General features: G+C 37.7%; 1 protein-coding gene and 1 long non-coding RNA gene across 2 annotated transcripts in view; one reads left to right on the top strand and one right to left on the bottom strand.

Moving 5' to 3' along the window:
* B3GALT1 (beta-1,3-galactosyltransferase 1) overlaps positions 1–18,093 on the bottom strand; it is a 503,874-nt gene that overhangs the window by 183,972 nt on the left and 301,809 nt on the right. The gene's annotated exons all lie outside the window — the stretch shown is intronic.
* LOC119867823 lies at positions 5,209–16,694 on the top strand. The gene is made up of 4 exons (XR_005384658.1): positions 5,209–5,333; positions 11,665–11,714; positions 14,833–15,068; positions 16,363–16,694. It is a non-coding gene; the product is annotated as an uncharacterized LOC119867823 (long non-coding RNA).

Below are 18,093 nucleotides of genomic sequence, written 5' to 3'. Positions count from 1 at the left end.
GATATTTTTGATTGTTACTTTTGTAGAGAAGGTACTTCTAGCACCTAGTGGCTAAGAGTTCTGCTGAACATCTTACAGATCACTGGATAGCTCTTGTTGACATAGTCCCAAATGTCAGCAGCAGTGAGAAGGCTTGCTGGAGAAGAACAACTTAGAACCACTTGATCAAGGGGTGGATGGCATTCCAAGCAGACAAAACTCTCCGTCGGTTTGAAGAAATCAGACTGTACAACTTGGTCCTCCTGAGGCTAGAGAGAGTTAATGCGCCTCCACAAGAGGCTTTTCCATAGAGTAACTCAAGCAGCAGTTCAGCACCTGCCACAGTATATTATAGAGATTGTTTTGGGTTTAATGAAACACAAAGAGCTATAAAAGCATCTTCAATAAAATACCAGTGAGATTTTGCACATTGTAATTGAGGGATAAGAGGGTGACAACATTGCTTCCCTGACTTAAAGGAATATTTTCCCACTTTTTCAATTAATTTCTTTAGTAGCCTCAGTGATGATGGTAAATGTCCATTCTGCATTGAGAATTTAAGCTCCATTGCATGATGAAGAAAATCCAGAGATTACAGCCTACCCTCCATTCTTTTCCTTCCAGTTGATCAAACACACATCTGAAGGCTACAAATTGCATTAGCAGTGACAAACCATCAGGAACAATTCTTCAAAGGCTATTTATCAAATCTGTAAATGAATGGAGCAATCTAGGAAATTCTCCCTCATTATGTTATTTCATCAATGTTAGGTGTACATATTTTCACTTTTTAACCTTCCTGAAACAAAGTTTACCTGACGGTGCGAAGCGTTATGCAGTCACTGACTGTCAGCCAGGTAGCAGTCATGCATCAGTTATGTAAAAATCTTCTGGTAAGATAATGTCATCATCCGTGTATCCTTTATGTAATAAAATAAGGCTGAGTCCCTAGAAGTCTGTTAACAGAGGCATAGCCCACACCTTCTGGCCACAGGGAAAGTCACATGCACAGTAAAAAAGAGGATCCAGACTCTCACAAACTGTATTTTGAAAGATTCTTCATAGCTATTAATTCACAGTACCTTTATGAATTATTCTAGAAATAGTATGCAAGCAATTAGAATATTGAAAGCACTCTGGCTTCCGAGACCAGAAAAGCCAAATCACACTAATAGAATCTATTCTCAAGATACCTTTGGAATTGTAAAGAACGGCAAGTTTGTTCCTTCTACTGAATCTCACTTGAATGTATCTGAACTGTGTTAACATTGTTCTCTGACCTACTGGAGACAGGCCAGGTACCCTCCATGGTACCTACCATTACTCCCATAAAGTAGAGTACCACACAAGTAAGAGAGAAAACAAAACAACAATTAGACGCAGTTTCCTATAATAACTTCCAGGGTTTGCATCAAGAAGAGAAAGGTCTAAATGCTCAAGTAACAAAATCCACTTCTCAAACAAGCTGCATCAACTTCAAATTTCCCTGTGGAAGAGCACTACTATGTTTATGAAATGTCACTTGTCTTACAAATAAGAGGAGCTTCTACCTGGAGATGGGCCAATGATATGGAGGACAGTGGTATGCCAAGGGCTTTTTCCAAAAAACAACTTTCTTGGGAAAGACCAGACTCAGAGCAAGATAGACTTTCTGAAACTGGGATAAAAATTAGAATTGGGTACCTCTCACTTCTGGAATTGAGAAACCATCACTATTAGTCATTATTCAAAAGGAAGAGCAGCTGAGACTATGGTTCCAGGGTAGGACTGAATGTTTTCGTCCACTGTAGGAAGAAGGGAGGAGGTCATCTCTCTCTAAAGTGCCCAAAGACTTAGCTGAGGGTTATCAGCTCACTCATGTCTCCCTGTAAAAAAGCCCTTACATACACAATCTACATCAGACTATAGAAGTATTTTTCACCTGGAGTGGTTATAATGTTCTCTGCAGAAACGATCCTCTGCCTTTACCGTAGTCAGGAAGGAAAGCAAGAAGACGTAATTCCGGAACAAGTGCACTTTCCAGTATTTGCATCTGGCCCTACAACCCACTGAAAACATTATTTTGCTTTACATTCCTCCCCTTAGCCCCCTTGCACAATTGTGCAAATGTCTAAGGAACCAAAGTCTTCTAGACAGTGCTTAAGAAATAAGAAGTAAAATAAATGTTTCACAATTGGTACAAGAAAATTTCTAATATGCATAGTGTCAATTTTTAAAGTTTCCCATATGATTTATTTTGATAAAATTTCAATAGTTTTATCTAGTGTGATTTCAGTATTGAAATTTTTGTCTGACTCGTCACTTGCCAAAAGGGTTCTATTTACTTATCCATATTGAACTACCCTGTAGTACTTGCATTGCAACTTTGAGCCAAAGAACAACTGTTGACAATGGCCAAAAATTAAAATATTAAAAGAATAAATTATAAACAAAAAAGCACACAGAACTAGCCTAGGATACTTTTCTAATTAAAATTCTTATACCAGTTCCACAATATCAACCATTTAGATACACCTCTTGTCCCCATATCTGATTGGTTCTTTTGTTCTTCTAGATTGCAATCAAGTTCTAAATCATAGAATTATAGATTTTTCAAATTGCTTAGCAAGCAATTGAATAGTAGTGATAAAAATGAAATAAAATAAGAAAAGTGACAAGTGAGTCTTATATCTACAACTCTGGGAGAAAATTTGCGAAGTTTAAAAAATGAGTTGGAATTTGTTGCTCCTTAGCAACATTTTCCCAATATTATCATATATTCATAGAGTGGGTGGCCTTCCAGGATCATCTAGTTCAAACTTCCACCAGATACAGGAATCTACGTAGCATCCAGTAACAGCAGCCATTCAGATTTTATTTAAATACCTCAAGTGTCTATACCTCTCTGTGGTAACTTTGCTTCATATTTCACAGAAGCAAATAGCAGGCAGGAATGCCTTAACTTGAGAAGAGGAAATATAGTAGCCTATTCATACACTTAGCCAGTGATGTGCGGGTAAATGTTTAGCAAATGTTAGCCCATGAAAAATAAAACCCTTGATTTGTACCATGCACTGATTCTTCTCATATAAATACTAATGTCAGGTCCTGTGACAGTGGAGTTGCAAAGAGATGTGCATGATCTATTCTCCTTTCCTTTGTAACTTTGATGAGATTTTTGTGTAAAAGGCCAATCCCTCGACTTCAGTTCTATATCCAATTCTGTCTTACTTTCTCAAAACTTCATTTACAGCTAAACTTCTTTTCTCCTAAATCATCAATTTATTCATTCCTGGAGGAAAGTTACTATTAGCATCTAACATGGTGTGCATGATCAGAGCACTCTTTTTTTTTTTAATTCAATAGCACTTATTACTATTTGCTAGCTTTCCTTATATATTGTAAATTTTTAATTTTATTTATATTCTATCTCCCTCAATTGGAATGGAAGCCTTACAAGTTCAGGGTCTTTTTTTTTTTTTTTTTTTTTTTTTAAACTCTTGTCCACAAGCTTATCTCCAGAGCCTTAAATAGTTCTAGGCACATCATACAAATTCAACAAATAGTTACCAGTTTCTGGGAACAACACGAAACTTCACCGTATAGCTTTTGGGTTTTTGATAGCACTTACTGTTAGAAATTTCCTCTTTACATTGGTGGGGATGAGCTGTCTCCTAATTCTACCTGGCGATCCCAGATGTGCACTGATTTATATTAAGACAAGAGAATCAAGTTTGTGTGCAGGTGAAGGATAGTGTATACATGGATCATCAATATACTTTAATCAATTACTTGAGGAAATTATATCAGCTTGAAAGTAATAAAATACATGCTTACTTATTCCTACATGGTCATATAAAGTATACCACATTAATCGAAATTGCTGTTTATTGGTAAACGTCCTGACCACCAAGGTTAAGGAACGGTTCAAAAAACCTTGATAGTGTTCCTTGGTTATAACTCTTGATAAGTGAATTATAAGATATTTGTCCAAATTTAATGTATATTTTCACACTGCAGGTGATATTTAAATGATAAAAATTTTATATAAATTCTAAGCAGATGGACTTTCTTAAACATTTTCGTAGCAGATGACTACATAACTCATCAAGATGAACTCTGCTCCCTTCTTGCCGTGGGCACATGCTGGTTTGCATCTTTCAGCATTGATATTTGGCTCTCAGGCTGTTGGGCAGGCTTCCCCACCCTAGTCCACTCCTTACATATTAGTGACCTTCACGGTTTCTTCCCTGGGCTCTCTCTTTCTTTCTCTCTGCACACTCTTCCCTGTTGATCTCAGCCAGTCCTGAGATTTCAAAGATCAAAGCTGACAATTTCCCAGATTACTCTCCAGCCCAATGTCTGTCTTGAGCTTTGAAATATGCAGACTCCATTGTCCCACCCATCTTCATTTGAATATCCCAAACAGGTACCCAGCTGAACTACCTTCCTCCAATTATCCGTAAGCATGCTTCTATCTGCCAACTTTTCTCAAAGAATGAAACCACCCTCTATCCAGCTAAAAATAATTTTCTCCCATAACATAGACCTTTATCATACTCATTCTGAGTTACCTCTTAACTCATGAGAGGGTTAGCTCCATCCTCTTCACTGTGGAATCTCCACCACGCAGCTCTGTACCTAACCAAATACAGGTTCTCAGTAAGCATTTATTAAAGTCTATTTTTCTCTAGGATATTAGAGAAAAGATCTATGGACATTTGGGCTTCCATCCTTCTCTAAAATCCAGACACTATATTTATTAAAGAAGTGCCAGTTTTGAGTATTTATTAAGTGAATGTGGTCAAATTCTGTATAGATTATACACTATAATCAGTTTTCCCTTTGCTGCACCAACAATAAGCTTTAGGATGGCTAATCCAGTATAAGTCACAACTTTCAAATATGCCAGTTCAATGCCTGAATGCCTTGTCATTATTCTCATTTTTGATGCCTTTTTCTTTCCAATTACATGCTTGAAGCAGAACACATGAAGTACAATTCTTTTTCCTTAATATCATAGTGGTTTAAATTTAGACTCCTTAGAATTTTAAGGGGGAATGCATATAGAAGAGGATTGAAAAGTTGTTAATACTTCACAAGAAAATTCAACTCTTCTAAGTGCAATTCTAAAAGAAAATAAAACCAGACCCTGAAAATTTCTCTATTCAACAATGTGCTTTATACTTATATTTGTTGTGGTTACTTCTGCTCTTTGTCATAAGGTCTCCATGGATCCACTGTGTAATTAGAACTAAGGGCTGAACCATGGGCAAGACTTTTGAGTGATTAACTTCTCAAATTCAAACTGGGCTTCACTGTAACCTGGAGACGAAACCATTTGAAAGGAGAAATTATGGGGAGGAGGAAGAGTGGTGTTTGTCAGTCTGAAGATCTTTATTGTTTTAGAAAATCTAACTTTCTTCCCTCACATAAATCTAGAGGGGATGAGAATAGAGGACAACTGCAGGATTATCTAAGTCCACTAGAATGTCATTATGATATCTAAACTGACAGTGAAACTCACCGTCTGTGCTATCAGGGGGACAGGAGCTCCAGAATGGCTGCCCCAATGTAGGGAATCTTTCTAAAATGAGTAATATATTTATATGAATGAAAATGTTAATGGTGTGTGAGCATTTTCATTACTTTGCTGACATTTGATCAGATATTTAGAAGTCTTTTGAAGTGACTAACTCACAAACCTACATTGTCAATTTTCACAAGTAGTAGACAATATAAAATCAGTCTTAATAACAGCTTTGACAGGATTTAATAAAGCAGACAAAGAAAACTTGTAATTTGCACAGGCTAATTTACACATATGTATAACTGAGAAATGATTTTGGAAGATGTTAGCTTCCCATCTGTACCACGCAGAGAAAAAAAATGAAAAAAAAGATTTACCAACTGTCAATAAACAATTTTAAATGCATTCTCATGTTCCCATCCCAAAATAAAAATTTCAGTGCCCAAAATAAATTTTCTGAGCTCCCTTGCTAAGGTGGCATTTTATTTCCATGTGATTTTGTAATTTCTATACATGTGTCATAATATGTTGATTTTCAGGACCTCAATTATTATTTTTTAAGACTGAATAATCAAATTCAGTCAGGGGAGCTTGTGGTTGAGAAATAAGACAGTGATTTGGCCAGGTCAAATGCATGTGATATTTCTTCAGCTCTCCTTTTCTTCTGAATTTTTGAAATCTCACCTTCTTCCGTTGAGTTTATAATTTCTACATCCCTGAGTTATATTATGAAATCACAATGCACACTAACCTGCCTTAGGCTTGAATGTTGAAATTTCTAGATTACAGAGCTAAATATTCTTTGTTAGTCTTCTTGCTTGCTTTAGACTCTAACTTAAAAATATGTGTAGTCAATCACTTGGTAGCATTCACATAGGATTTGTGTATCTCATTGAGTATGGTAAGGTTTTTTAGGATTATGTAAATTTGAATAAGGTATTAGCATAAATTTTGGGGCAAGAAATATAGTTCCAGATATATATGTCAGAATATTGTTTCCAAGAAAAGGAACCAAGTTCCTTTGCCCTCCTTTGTTCATGGCATTTGTTCACCATTCTACTATAGAGGCCTTCTCTATCTTCCCCAGGCAATTAGAGGCACTAATTACTGATCTAGTGGGGTAGTTACTTCGGGTTGAAGGAATATGAAAGATGTCATTATAAGACCTGAGAGTGAAAAAATAACAAAGTAGTAAACTAAAAAAGAAAAAAAAAAGTTGGTCCAAGTAGAAGAGAGAAAATTCTGATGTAGACTTGCAGAGTAAATTTTTAGCTGCCACTTCATTCCTGGACTGGGAGAGGTGGGACATAGAAAGACTAGCAAAGATTTCATAGGATCAGACCTCAGAGTTCAGCTTGAACAGCCTGCCAACAGAGCAAAAGCTGGTAATAAGGAGATAGACGGTTTGTTCTCAGTTCTATCTGACGAAGTTAATACAGCTAGTATTGTTATCAATTATTTCTTAAATGCCATGTAGTCTACATGACTTATGAGTATTAATTCATTTAATCCTCACAAGAATCCTATAATAAGTACTATTATTAATTCCATTTTATGAAAAGGGAGGTGGAGGCACAAAATGTGAAATGTCCAAGATCACACAAGCAGTAAGTGCTGAAACCAGGATGAAAACCAGCCAACCTAACTCCAGAGACCATATTCTTGATTACCACTTACTGCCCATCCAAGTAATCACCCAGCAGAAGTGCTACCCAAGAACTTGCCCACCAACCCACAGACAAATGAGAAAGCGTTAAGTTGTATCTACCATCTGTAGATAATAGCTCCCATTTCAGTGGCCCAGAATAACCATTCATAAGCCTCCAAGAATGCATGGTGGGGAACTTGGATAGCTGGGGGGTGGGGAGGTTCGGGGTGGTGATCAACTGGGCAAGGAGCCACTAGATGGAGCCAGTGGAGGAACTCCCACAAGGACACAGAAGTGCAGCACACACATTTTGATTATGCAAATAGTTTTGATACTTTGATTCATGTAGTTTCAAGGACACTCAAGAATAGACCCCCAACACTGCATGTAAGCTCTGGGCAGCTACCGGGGACACCTATTAGGCTGAGCCTGTCGTGTCTCCCGTGAATCACCTGGTAGAGCACGTGAGACACTGGGGAGGGAAGCTGAGCCTGCTGACTTCTAAAGCCTTTGTATTTCAGAAGCTTGATAATTCTGTAATTCCAGAGAGATATTGCTGTTCTTTCTGTAGTTTCTATCTTTTAATGTTGGCAGCTCAAACAGGTTCTGGGATGCTGAAGTAAAGCTACTTATTAAAAAATAATTAACAGTGAGATCACCACGAGCGAGGCTGGGTTTTAACAAAAGAGCTCATGGAATTTTCAGAGTTTTAAAATTGCTATATGGGAGCCTGAAGACTAAAATTAGCAACAATGAATAGAAAATGAGGCACAATGGTTAATGTCCACATTGGCCACAATTGAGTAACTGTCTGCTGTTTTGAATCCTAATCTGTTTAGACATACTCATATTAAATACTTTTCAGGACATAAATATATACATAGTCACAGGGATTAAATGACTACATTTTATTTTTGAAGCATAGTAGTCTTCTTCATATGCATTTACTATTATCACCGCTTAATAATACATATAAACATTTTTTAAAGTCCCATTTACAGGCATTCTCTTCAATAAATAGAAAAGGTACTCTCAACAAAGCCTTAGCATGTACGGACACCCAGCTATTAATGAACATGGTGAGGTTTGCCATTTTCTACACACAGACACATACACAGGCATGTACATAGATACACATGTTCAGACACAGATACACACATAAACTACTTCGCATTTTTATGATCTGACTGTTCAAGTGAAAAATGTATGGAAATATGGCACAAAGTGATGGAAGAGAGGCATACGTAGTATTAAATTTCATCAAGTACCTACTATGCGTAAGAAGTATGACATCCCTGGGGACAAAGATGAATGAGATGCGGGACTGATTCCCAAGAGCTTCTAGTATGGAGGGGGCAGAGGTAGGAGATGTGAAGGAGACGGATAAATACAACCAATACGTGATAAGGGCATCATCAGGTATATTGCATTTAGGCACAAATAAGCCACTTAAAAGGCCTCTGTCATGAAGGCATCCGCATCCAACATGAGACTTTTAACAGCAAAAGACCTGTTGGAACTTAACAAGGAGTACCAAGGGATTCATTTGTGATGACTGAATACATGCTTCAAAATAAAAGTAGCTGCCACTTATTGAATGCCTACTTGATATTCATTTTCTCTAATTCTCACAATCTTGGAAGCTTGTTTTACAGGCAAAAATCTAAGCTTCAGAGGGGTTCAGTGACTTACACAATGTCACAGCAGGAGAGTGGCAAAGCTGGAATTCAACGCTAGGTCTAGCCACAATTTCACACCACTAAAGCAAGAACAAGCTTGTCCAGCCTTGGCTCTGCTCATGTTCTTTTCTGTAGCCAGGGCCACTCTTTTCCCAGGGTGTCTGTTCTGAGACCAGCTGCTTCCTCATTTCTGCATTTTGAGCTGTTGGTAGATTATCTTACACTTGGCTGTGGAGATTGTGTTGGGTAAAGACTGCATCAATGGCTTTACGGTTTTGCTTCTCCCCCAATATGCTCAGCAAAGTGTTGGCTTCCTACTTTCCTTGTTAACCCCTGGTGTGGCTCTTGTTGGTCTGGTTGATTCTGCAGCCTTCTGTCTATTGTGAGCATTCGGCATTCTCTGCTGGATCAGTGGTATTGGGCAGGCTGGGGCAAAGGGAAGGGATTTATTCTAGTCCCTTTGGCAAGAAGAATTGCTTCTTTGTTGAGGTTAGAGTTGCAAACAGATGCCCCTTTGTACAGTGTCATGATACTTCCTGGGTAACACTATTAAATGTTTCCTGGGCAGCAGAAGCTCTGGGGTCACTGCTGAATTACCATTTAACTTCCAGTGGTATGTGAGCCTCCAACTGTTTTGTTCAACTGCACTACTGCACTCTGCTCATGATAACAGTAGGATTCTCATGAACTGGATCTTTGACAAAAGGAATCATGACCTGAATCTTTGACAAAACAAGCCTGCTTTGTTCAAACTATGTACTTGAAGTACCACATAATATATGCATCATACATAGTAGGTGTTCAATAAATGCTTATTGAGTAATGAAGTTCGAGAAGCAGCTGGTGTTTGTGTTTGTGTATGTGTGTGTGTTTCAGGAGTGTTCCTCTTTCCCCTGGAAAAGCATAATAATAATCTATGCTGACTACCTAGACTAAGATAATTTAGGTGATCAGATTATAAGAGGTAATAGTTATATAGAGAAAGCAATAAAGATATCGGTTATATCCGAAGATATTTTGGGGTATGGGTAATACTATCCTAACTAAACATTGCCTCCTATCAGAGTGACTAATAATCACCAATAAAATGGCTATTTTATTCTTTCTTTCTCTCTTACACACACACACACACACACATCCTCTCAGCTATGTGAAAACATATAGAAAGCTGATACACAATTTCCAGGAGAAGCAACATGACAAGAGGATGGGAAAAACTGCATTTTGAGTTCCCTAGCAAAAGTTCACTGGATAAAGTGTTGAGTATTCTCCTCACTTAGAGCCTCAGGGCAATTTACCTTTCTAGAAAAAAACAAATCTAGAAAGGCTTTGAGAGGTCAAAGTTAACATGTTTTCCTTAGAAATTTTGTTTCAAAACATAGGAACATATAATTAAGGGCAATCTATTACATGGAAGGTGGAGACATTTTCTTGTCTCATTTAGTTAGTTTTGGTGAGGAAGCTGGCTTAACACTAGTTACCACATTTCCATTTGGATTTACTTTCAAAAGGGGAATATTTTTCGTCTCGCTTTCAGCTTTATTTAACCTCTGAAAATGGAAGGAAAAATAAAAGGTGATTAAAAAAGGTAAGAGACCCAAGAAACATGGAAACTACCAAATTGGCTTAAGGAGAAATAAAAAATCTTAACAGACCTATAACAAATACAGAGATTGAATCAGTAATCAAAAACTTCCCAAGAAAGAAAAGCCCAGGATCAGATGCCTTCACTGGTAAATACAAGGGGAATGTATAAATTAGCATGGTTTAAAGATGAGGGAGATTATTTCATATGGTAAAGGATTTATATTGTCTTCTAAGGAATGGGTAGGCATTGGTTACAGATGAGATGGTTAGAGGTATTACTTACAAGTAAGGAGCTAAATGAATTGGACATAGCAGGGAGGACAGATGAGACAGTGACAACTTTGTTAAGTGTAATAGTTTATGTTGTACAGGGAAAGAAATTAAGACTGGGTATATAGCTTAGGACCAACAAATGAAGTTCTTAAACGATGATGTGAAGAGTTGGACTATTACTCTAGATAGGATCTATTAGAGGATTGTGAACAAAGCTATATTAGAAAAGCAGATTTTTAGAAGATAAACTTAATTGTATTCACAATGAATAGAAAACATGGGAGAGCATAACAGAGAGATGACTGGTTGGGAGGTCTTTTTTTTTTAAGATTTTATTTATTTATTCATGAGAGACACACACAGAGAGAGGCAGAGACACAGGCAGAGGGAGAAGCCGACTCCATGTAAGGAGCTCGATGCAGGACTTGACCGGGGACTCCAGGATCACACCCTGGGGCAAAGGCAGGCGCTAAACTGCTGAGCTACCCAGGGATCCCCTGGTTGGAAGGTTTTGATGGTAATTCAGGCAAGATTATCATGGGGATAGGATGGTTGCACTGAGATTGAAAGAATGATTATATGGACATGGAAGCTTAGTGGCTAATAAGTATAAATGATGGATTCTAGCTGAAAAATTATTAGATGATTCCACAGTATATAACATGAAAAACTAGAAGGATGGTGTAAACACTGTCAAAAATGGAGTGATTTCGGGAAAAAGAACCAGATCTGGGACATGAACAATGAGTGCAACTGGACACTCAGAGTTTGAGATCCCAGGAGCATATCAGGGTGGAGATTTCCTGTAGGGCAAATATCCAGGACAAGATTTTAAGAGAGAATCCAGGCTTGCGAGTCATTGCTCGACCACTTCTAGTACTCTCCCCAAAGGTTTCAGAGAGCTGTAGATAAAGGACTTAAATGTATTTTAAGTCATTTAATAGAGGGACTTCTTTGCCTTCCCTGTTGTATTTTTGTGTTCCAACTAGAATGAAGACAAAGAGATGTGCGATGAGATGCTGAGGAGTGCACCCAGTGAGTAAGCTGCTGCTTCTCTTGAATGATCCTCTTTCTGGGCTTCCCTTCTTTTCTGTTCATGCTCAGCTCAGCTCAGTTCTAAGGACTTGGGGGAAGTCTTCTGTGTAAGATTGTGCTTGGTGCTGTGAGAAATATGACCATGTAGGAAATAAAAACTCAAATATATATAGTCTAGTTGAATTTTCAGGAAAATTTATGTGTAAATGTGTTTGTGATCCCCACTTGCCCCATTACTGAAGCTGTGTGGGGTGCCTTCATGTAGAACATTGCCACTTTCTCTCTGAGATGTACATTGAGTGTAGTTGAGAAGGTTCGTGTCCAATTGTAAGCTGGCTCATCTGGCAGAGGTCTTGAGAAAAATCTATTCTATTAAAGGCAGTTTTCCATGACATAAGGACACTGAGTGTCAAAAGCAACACAATAAGATCAACTAAACTAAGACAAATGAGCTGTACACTTATGCTTTCAAAGAGATTTCTAGAAAATTTCTCAAGACCCAGTGGCACAATAGCTTCTACTGAGTGAATCAAGACCAAAAAAATCAAATTTTTATATTAAGCTCTTATCAATGATGAAAAAACACCCCATTCAAATCTGTTAATAAAATTCACCACCTTTTCACAATTCACTGTCAGAAAAGTGTTATATTTGGCTAACAAATGATCACTGACCAGTGTAATGTTATTCCTTCCTTTCCTTATCATTTTTATTTCTTTGTCTTCCTACAAGGCTGAGTGGGTCCTCACTCACCCTCAGTGAATGAATAGCTTCGAGAACTGTGCCAATTCAGATTTGTTTGTTGAATACATTTTTATAAGTATCTGATTTTCCACTGCTATGGTTATAGGTTTAATTGGATCATGTGTTGGTAGGGGACATTGAACTGGGAAACAAAGCAAAAAAAAAAAAAAAACAAAACCCTAGAAAATAGGAACTCATGAAAAGGTAGCTTCAGTTGAGTCAGGAGCTATACTAGGGGGTTAGACAAACAGAAAGAGGTGGTCAGGGACAAGGAGCAGATGGAAGATAGTGTGTGGGGGGAAAAAGTAACAGTAAAATAGTTCTTTCTTGGTCCCCCCACCCTGGGGAAGAGCTCCTCTTTCAGAGCAAGAAAACTTAGATTCAGGCAAATGTGGCAGATACCTCAGATTCTGCTCATGAGAGACCAAAGAGTCTAAAGCAAGGATGCCTTCTGTTCTTTACCCAACCTGCCTGGTCCACTTAGAACTCCTTACTCCTTGCAGCCCTATGGTAACTCTTCTTGAGGTTGTAGTAGCTTCTCACAATATAACCTTTGAAATTTCATGCACTCTTTGTACCAAACCGTATCTTTTCATCAAGTCTCAGGTGACTTTCTGTAATAGGAAGAAGTCAAAAGAGATCATCTCTAAGCTTTCTTCCAACTTTAACATTCCGTGATTTCAGAGAAGAAACAGAAAACTCTTTGCTATGAAAGGAATCCAGGCAGATATAATTTACTCACAAGTCATTTCTGCATTTTCATTGATAGTTTTTGAAGCCATTCTCCTGACGGTAAATCACACAGATATTTCACAACTGCTATAAGCCCCCAATTATGAATTTTTGCTGGTAGTGGCCAAGAGTAGAACAAGTACAAACACTGCTAAAACCACTGAAGCATTATGAAACTTGTTGACAACTTAGTTCTCAGTGTAGCAGTGCCTGCTGTTGCTGATAATGTCCGCAGCATTCCCCTTCTGAGCTCATAATTTGATAGTTAAATACTATATCTTGTCTACATCACCCTGCTTCTCCAAAAAGCTGTTAGTGATTTTTTAGAGAAGAATGTATACAAAACATTGCTAAGAATTTTAAACATTATGTTTCATTATGGTAATTTCTTTCTTCCTTTTTCTTTTTTCCCTTCCCTTCCCTTTCTCCTTCCTTCCTTCCTTCCTTCCTTCCTTCCTTCCTTCCTTCCTTCCTTCCTTCCTTCCTTCTTAGTACTGCTAGAAAAGATCTAGAAGAACCATGAAAAGATAAATCAGGGAGATGAGCATTCAGCGGTCCTTTCTGCAGGCAGCCTTTGCTAAACAGCAATGGATGGCTGAGTCCAATTCAAGTCAGCCTCTTAAACCTTACTTGCTTCAATAGGAGTTTGCTTAACGATAATAAGAAGAGTGGATTATAACAGAAGATAAAGAAAGCCATTGGCCTGGTGCTCTCTGTCATTCTGTACTCAGAATAAATGGGAAACATATTGGAAAATATTCTGAAAGGGAAGTTTCGAACTTTCTTCAGCAAATACTGAGTTGCAATTAAGCACTTTAGGTGAACGTGGCTCTGAGTCTGAACATTGCTAAATCTTAGATAACAAAATAAATATGGTAAATTCTAGAAAGAAGGCTCCTGTGTGGAAGTGCAAGAGCAAATCTATTAGGAGTATATTAGTCAGAATAAAAGCCAGTGAAATGTTTTTTAAGATCAGCTCAATAGGTGATCCTCAAAGATTTCTTTTGGTTACTTGGGGTACAGGGTCTTCAGAGAATGATATAAGTCAAATTAATGGTGATACTCCTTTCAAGTCTAGAAAATAGTCTCTCCCTTTTATTTAACCAGATAAAAAAGGATTTTTGTTTTCTACCAAGAACTTGTTCTCTCATCTGAAACATGCAAATTAAACTCATTCATACACATTCTTATTTTAGATCTTTCTGACTTTTCACAGATTCACTCCAAAATTGCCATTCCAATGGCTGCCTATGGTGTCAAAACAAATAATCAACACAATAAAATATAATGTTAGTTAGATTCAAGGGGCTATAGTGTCACTCAATCTCATTTCCTGGACCAAATCTGAAGAGCCCCTGAGCTAAATGACCCAGACACTGTCCCCAGGTAGGAGGAGCAGGGGAGAGAAAATGGTAGCCATTTTTACATTGTTTTGTATGGTATTTATTGATTCAAGAAACAAATGCAAAATTCTGAATAAAATGACATCAAAACTTTAAAAAAATAAAAATAATTATTGCTAACAATTCTAAACACCACCTTCAGAACTGTGAACTCTGGACTCTGGTGGTTATTTTGTGCTCTTGTATCTTATTTTACACTTCAGTTTTAGGTTGTATTTTGTTCCTCTCTTCTCTTTTTCCCAGATAATCCTGCCCAATTTATAGTCATTGGCAGTGGATATACATGAAAGAAAGATGAAGGTAATGACAAGACAATTCAAAACAACTGCTTCAGTCTTCTAATTTACTTTGCACCAAGAGCTATAACCAGAAATAACTCCCCCTGCCCCCCCCGGCCCCGCTACTTTTATTCAACATAGTACTGGAAGTCCTAGCCACAGCACTCAGATAAGACAAAGAAATAAAAGGCATCCAGACTGGTAAGTAAGAAGTAAAACTTTCACTATCTGAAAATGACATAATACCCTATATATAGAGCCATAGATAACTTCTATGATAATACAGACCAGTCTACACATGGCACCTGAGGTTCGTAGTATGTAAATATGTTGCCAGTTATCCATACCTTATAAACTTGTAAGCAGATAAAGTTCATTTCATATGAACCTCATGAAAGGGAAAATGTGCTATATTTGGAAGAGTTAGGTATGAGTGGGGATCTCTTCCATTTAGCATAATGATGGTGGGGAACAGGCTTATGGCATATTTGTGTAAGACATGAGTAATTTGAAAAAAAAAAAAAGACATGAGTAATTTGGCATTGTTGCTTTTTTCTTCCTTTCTCTTTTTCTGTCAACAGTTGCCTAGGTCAGCATTCCAAATTCAGGTTTCAGTATGATCACTCCAATTCTCCATTGGCAACTTTAATTTCATACTTTTTTCTTTCCTTGCCTCTATTATTTTACAAGAGAAGGGAGCATGACATTGCAAGTCATATCCATGCACCTCCCTGGCCAGCAAGGCCATAGATGGGTAATGTTATAAACCATGGATATCATGGATTTTGATCTAATCCCAATTATATTACATACCACTTATAAATGTGATTAATGGCAGCCAAAATAGAGATAATATACCAATAATATTTGAATCATCAACAAAGAGTTGCAGATAAGGGATGCCTCGGTGGCTTAGTGGTTGAGCATCTGCCTTTGACTCAGGGCGCGATCCTAGGTCCAGGGATTGAGTCCCGCATTGGGCTCCCTGTGGGGAACCTGCTTCTCCCTCTCCCTCTCCCTCTGTCTCTCTCTCTCTGTGTGTCTCTCATGAATAAATAAAAATCTTTAAAAAAAGTAGCAGATAATCTCTGAATTTCATAATCTTAATGTAGATAAATCATTTCCCCTTAAATCTCAAAGATAGATTTAACGTACATTTGTTTCTATTTTCTTTGTAACTAAGAATTTTAGAAATGGTATATACACAAAACTTACTAGCTGAAGAATTATTTTCATATGACCTAATCCATTCCATGTTTTATAAGATGTATTTGAAATATACTGTAAGTAAATTGCAGCTCCAATCAAGTCTATAATGGAAGGGTTCTTATATCCTTATACATGACTATAGCCTTAGTCTTAAGTGGAGAAATAACGCAGGATGAGCTCTTTGACAGCACTCATTTGATTATTCACTTTTCACATTAATAGCATTCATTAATTTATGTGTTTTCATACTGATTTATTGCATGCCTAATGTGAGTGAATGTTTTAGGTGCTGAACGTATCACAGGAGCAAAAAATATGAAGCCCCTCTTCCTGTGGAGCTTCTATTCTTGGGGAAAGTGACAGATAACAACCACCACCACAACTGCAGTGACAAACAGCTCAACAAATCAATATATAATAAATACAAAGACAAATAAAACAGGGAGAGCCAGTACAATGTGATGAGTGCCATTTCAGATCAGGTGTCAAGAACAGCAGACACTTGAAAGAAGGTCTCAGGAAGGACAAGTTTGAGAGTCACTGAAAGAAGGTTTATCTTTTGCTGAGCTATATTTACACCACACTAATCTAACAAGACAATCAGAAAATAATATTACATCAACCATGTAGTCTAATAAACATAATCCAGCAAGTGATTTGTCCTCTGAATTCTTCAATCTTTAAACCAGCTTTTTTATGGTACATGAATACAAAATAAGATATAGCCTTAGGGGGGATCCCTGGGTGGCTCAGTGGTTCAGTACCTGCCTTTGGCCCAGGGCGTGATCCTGGAGTCCCGGGATCGAGTCCCGTGTCGGGCTCCCGGCATGGAGTCTGCTTCTCCCTCTGCCTGTGTCTCTGCCTCTCTCTCTCTCTCTCTCATGAATAAATAAATAAAACCTTTAAAAAAATATAGCCTTAGATTCACTAGTTCTCAGGGCAAAATAAAATCCATAGGTGGAGTCTCTGATGGTGAATCACCTTTGGTGATTATCACTCTTGTTTTATTCTAGAATTCTGGCAGTAAGTGATAAATCCAGGTAGTAGTTGGAAGCAGTGATTGCTGCTGAATTCTGTCTCCCTGAGTCTGCAGTGAGTAAGTAGCTGTCACATACCAGCAGGGATGTCAGCAAACTAGATGGTGCTCACAGCAATCATTCAACCAATAGAGATGTATTGAATGATTTGAACTTAAAAAAAAAATAAATCATTCTGCTGCTTTATTGAGAATGGACCCTCTGGAGAAAGAGTCAAAATTGGAAAAAAGAGGTGTGAAGGGAATCAGGAGTTCAAGTTGGAGATACCTGGTAGATATGTTGAGAGGACATTTGGATTGTGCATGCCTAGGGGTTAGGGACAAAGTCAGGGATGGTGATATGTCATAGTCAGGAGAGCAGAGAAGGCCTCTAAAACCATTGATTAGATATGATTACAATGGAGAGGGGTACACAGAAAAGAGAAGGAGGCCCAGTACCAAGCTCTAGAGCACTCCGATATTTGCAGATCTCACAAGGTCAAGGAACCAGCATAGAAAACCAAGGCTAGTCACAGTACAGGGAAACCAAGAGAATGTGATGTGTGGAAGGACAAACCAAAGGAAGAAAGTGTTTCAAAAAGAAGAGAATGCCTATTTGTGCTAAATACTGCTTCAAAAAAGACTAGTAATTGTAGAGACTAATAATTTAACAGTAATCATCATCATACAAAAAGCTAATGTGTTTGTACCCTTATTATCTGCCAAAAATTAAGAGTTCAGTGGATTTTCCCTTATAATCCTCACAATATCCCAGGCAATCCATCCTCACATGGATTATCTTATACAATCAAACAAGGTGGATACTGATATTGTCATAATTTTACAGATGAGGAAACTGTGAAACAATATTAATGATAAATTAATAATATTAATAAAATATTAATAACCTAATTCCTGATTAGGAATTGATTTAGGAAGATGGAGACTGTTGATAGTCCTAAACAGACTCGTTTTGGTAGAGCAATGTATGCTCTGGACTGA

This window comes from Canis lupus, chromosome 36, assembly GCF_011100685.1.
Source record: "Canis lupus familiaris isolate Mischka breed German Shepherd chromosome 36, alternate assembly UU_Cfam_GSD_1.0, whole genome shotgun sequence".
Lineage (NCBI taxonomy): Eukaryota > Metazoa > Chordata > Mammalia > Carnivora > Canidae > Canis > Canis lupus.
This window is presented reverse-complemented; position numbering and strand designations above follow the sequence as displayed.